The 4,547-nt window shown below is 44.5% G+C and overlaps 1 protein-coding gene and 1 long non-coding RNA gene across 2 annotated transcripts in view; both read right to left on the reverse strand.

The window, feature by feature from the left end:
- atrnl1a (attractin-like 1a) overlaps positions 1-4,547 on the reverse strand; it is a 287,103-nt gene that overhangs the window by 250,766 nt on the left and 31,790 nt on the right.
- On the reverse strand, positions 3,747-4,515 carry LOC116705768 (uncharacterized). The gene is made up of 3 exons (XR_004336028.1): positions 4,485-4,515; positions 3,827-3,864; positions 3,747-3,758 (listed from the first exon to the last, which is right to left on the reverse strand). It is a non-coding gene; the product is annotated as an uncharacterized LOC116705768 (long non-coding RNA).

Consider the following 4,547-nt stretch of genomic DNA (forward strand, 5'->3'; position numbering starts at 1 on the left):
AATAAACCTGCTGTTACCACAAACCTGACGGGCCCCGAGAGATTCTGTCAGACATAGGAGACATTTCACAGAGGTCACACTAAGACACAGGGCCGCATCACAAAAGTTGTCTTAAGATGGACACCACCTGGCAAAAGAAAACCTGGGCGGCCCAAAACCACCTGGTGCAGAACTGTGAGACAAGAACTGGAGCAGATGAACCTGTCATGGGGAGAGGCCCCACATGCTGCTAGGGACCCAGTGCAATGGAGAGAGCTCAGTGAAGCCTTATGCGCCATAGGGGATGAAGAGTAGTAAGAAAGTAAGTAACATGTTCTCGGGTCAGGTGGTTTTCACTCTCGATTAGGCGCTGGTATGCACTGGCATATTTTTATTTATAAGGCAGTATTAGGACTTCTTCCTCCTATCTGAACACTTATATCCTCCCGAGGTCGGCAGGGACATTCACCTGCGCTCACAGGATCTGGTTTTATTGACAGTCCCTAAAGTCCGCACGACTTCGGCAAAAAGGCTTTTAATTTTGCAGCCCCATGTATGGAATCAGCTTCAGAATGAACTCCAGTTGAAGGAGTTGGTCTCATTTTTTTTTAAAGGCTTGTTAAAGGACCTTACAGAGGGCAGTCTGTATGTCACTGTTTTTAAATTGATTTAGGACCTGGGATTTGATGAGGACATGGGTTGTTTGAATATGAGTGAAAGTGTGTTCATGTTTTTACATGTGTCTGTCTATCTGAAACGTGCTGCTGCCACTTGCCAGGACACTCTGTAAAAGAGATTTTTAATCTCAAGGAGTTTTTTATCCTGGTTAAATAAAGGTTTGAATGAATGAATGAAAATGTTGATTATGTTGCCCTGCCTGATATTTATCTTTTTATTTCATCTTATTAAAAATCCTCTTTTAGAAGGAGCATCAGCTTCTCTCCCTGCTACTCTCTGATATCGTCTGACAAAAATGCAACTTTACACCTGCCGCGGCATGTGCACCCTGCACTCCATTTAAATAGAGTCCCCTTCCCTTGCTGCTGCTTACCATACGGCTCACCAGCCCGGCCAAATGGAGAACAGCCTCATTTATGCATCACAGACACCACTGATAAAGTAACATAGAGATAACCCTATATTATTCAACTTTGTGCTCATGTAGGCTCTTTCTCTTTTAGTTTGATAAAAATGAACCTCATGTGTGGCCTGAACTTTTGTCTTTATTGTTGGAACGTTTACCCATTTTTTCTCAAACTCTATACTTTAATATTGGATGCAGAAGTAAATCTATGAATATACTGAAATGATGTTCAAATTCCAGCACAGTCTCATGGCAGTTCGTGAAATTGTCATGTTATTTAATATTTAGATTTGTGCACAGATCACATTAATGTTGTGTTGCACTTGTTCCGAACAGGACAGCGAAAACCAGATAATAAATGTATAACCCCCCCACCCCGGACGCCCCGGGCAGTACGTAAAAAGTGGACAAGTCCGGGCAAAAGAGGACGTTTGGTCCCCCTAATGTACACAAAATAATAAATCAAAATTCCATGACCATTTCACGAACTGGCCTGAGACCGGGTTGTCAAATTCATTCATAAATGTCCTGGGCCAGCGAGGTTTACAGTATCTCACACTGAGCCTGGAGCCAAGGAAACACTGGTGTCAGAATAAAAGTACATTCCTGCATGCAGATAAAACGGGACATTGCACTCATGTCAACGTAAAACCGTGCACGCTACTGTTGCCATGACGACCCCAACATGACATGTTCATGTTGCAATTATAATCACACTGCTGGCGCGAGTGTGCGTGGCAAACAACGGTCACACCTGTCAATCAAAGTAATCCCACTCCATGCATAGAAGGAGAAGGTGAAAACAAACACCACACACACACACACACACACACACACACACACGCACACGCACACGCACACGCATGCACGCGCGCGCACACACACACACACACACACACACACCGTGTTAGTGTCAGAGGCGTAGAAGACGTCGCAGCATGCCTCGGGTTGGACAGTATGTTACTGTGTGTGTGTGTGTGTGTGTGTGTGTGTGTGTTTTCATTATCCGAGCCTGCAGTGTCACTGTCGGCTGTGCGGTCACAGTGAGACGGTGCCAGACCACACAGGCAGGGAGAAGAATAGTGAGTTTGTGTTTGTATAGTGTGTTCTGGGTAAGAATACATGGAATGATGATTTTCTTATTCGGCTGAGCTACAATATGATTTGAAGCAGATTGAAGGCAGGGTCCTAATGTTAAAAAGCTAGCAAGATTTAAAAATTTAGCGTCTCTGTCTAACCCCTCCCCCTACCCTCGAGGCTCCACACCACCCACAGCGGAGAAAGGACCAAAATGTTACTTCATGTCTTATTCAGCGCTGAGCTACCAACTAATATCATTACGGCGGTGTGGAGACCAGACGTGGCTCCGTTGGGAATCCTGAAATAAATACTACTTAGATAATCCCAATTAGAGTAAAAGCATCACAACTTAAACAGCAAATATAAAACAGCTGAAGGACTTGGTAATGAAGAAAAAGGAGTTAAACAAGATGGACGGTGGACTGACAGCAGTTTGGAAGCATCGAACCAAAAATAATTGAATTGTTCTTTAACTCTCGCCAAAATGCAACTAAGGGCCATTTTGTGAATGTACTCGAGTCAAACTGTCAATTAAAAACATAATTAAGACGGAAGCGCTACTTCTATGATTCATTACAAATGGCTTTTGAATGGGAGAGCTAGCGGCACTTTTATGCTAGCATCAAAATCGCTCTTTTTAAAACACTAAAAAGGCTCGACACAACATGAGACTTTGCTCCGAGTATCACCAGGGGCTCTGCACGTGAACTCAGCATGGAGAACATTGGTTGTGTACACAGAGTTTACTAAAAAGAAAAGTTTGAGCAGCTCACATTAGCGGTCGTTTTTCCGGTCGCCGTCCATCTCGCCAGTCAAAAAGAGTAAAGAGGGAGAGTAAAGATGGAAAATTCCTACAGCTTAGTTCCATACACCGTAAATGCACGGGTAATTAGTTGTTTTGTCGTTAGCAAAACTCAATAATGACCTTGTAGTTGAAAAAGGAGCCTCGTATAAGAATGACATTTCCTCCTATGGAGTCCGTTCATCTGCATTCGGAGATCGACTATTTTTGACTGGAAGAATGTCGGCTAGCGTAAACAACAACTGCTAATGTGAGCTGCTCAAACCTTTTCTTTTTAGTAAACTCTGTGAACACAACCAATGTTCTCCATGCTGAGTTCACGTGCAGAGCCCCTGGTGATACTCGGAGCAAGGTCTCATGTTATGTCGAGCCTTCTTACTGTTTAAAAAATAACTATTTTGAGGCTAGCATAGTAGCGCCCCTAGCATTCCCATTCAAAAGGCCATTTGACCTGAAAACGAGAATACTGTAAATCTTAAAAGTGGCGCTTCTGTCCTAATTATGCTTTTAAACGACAGTTTGACTCAAGTACATTCACAAAAAGACCCTAGGTTGCATTTTGGCGAGAGTTACACTTTAAAGTGTTCATATTATGCTTTTTAGCCTTTTCCCTTTCCTTTATTGTGTTATATTTCTTTTTTTGGGCATGTTACAGACTTACAAAGTAAAAACGTCCCCCCCAAAGGGACTTATCATCTCCAACAGAAAACACTGTTCACAAACTGCTCCTAACAGCTTTGTTATAGTCCGGCCTTTACTTCAGAAACAAACATGTTTCACTTCGCAACACACGTTATAATTCTCGCCTAGCTGCTAGCATGGCACGCCCTCATACTCTGCTCTGACTGGCTTTAGTCCTTACCTAGGTACGTCAGGGCCACCCCTCATACTCTGCTTCTGACTGGCTAGTAGTCCTTACCTAGGTACTGTCAGGCACCCCTCATACTCTTGCTTCTGACTGGCTAGTAGTCCTTACCTAGTACTGTCAGGGCACACCCTCATACTCTGCTTCTGACTGGCTAGTAGTCCTTACCTAGGTACTGTCGGGCCCTCATACTCTGCTTCTGACTGGCTAGTAGTCCTTACCTAGGTACTGTCAGGCCACCCACCATCTACTCTGCGTTCGACTGGCTAGTAGTCCTACCTAGTACTGTCAGGGCACACACTCATACTCTGCTTCTACTGGCTAGTAGTCCTTACCTAGGTACTGTCAGGGCCCCTCATACTCTGCTCTGACTGGCTAGTAGTCCTTACCTAGGTACTGTCAGGGCCCTCATACTCTGCTTCTGACTGGCTAGTAGTCCTTTACCTAGGTACTGCAGGGCACCCTCATACTCTGCTTCTGACTGGCTAGTAGGTCCTTACCTAGGTACTGTCCAGGCACGCCCTCATACTCTGCTTCTGACTGGCTAGTAGTCCTTACCTAGTACTCTCATGGCACCCCTCATACCTCTGCTTCTGACTGGCTATTAGTCCTTACCTAGGTACTGTCAGGGCACACCCTCATACTCTGCTTCTGACTGGCTAGTAGTCCTTTACCTGGGTACTGCGCATGTGCCACTCCTATAGAAGTGTGATGCCTCACTCTGTAGCTAAAACAGA

This window comes from Etheostoma spectabile, chromosome 17 (assembly GCF_008692095.1).
Source record: "Etheostoma spectabile isolate EspeVRDwgs_2016 chromosome 17, UIUC_Espe_1.0, whole genome shotgun sequence".
Lineage (NCBI taxonomy): Eukaryota > Metazoa > Chordata > Actinopteri > Perciformes > Percidae > Etheostoma > Etheostoma spectabile.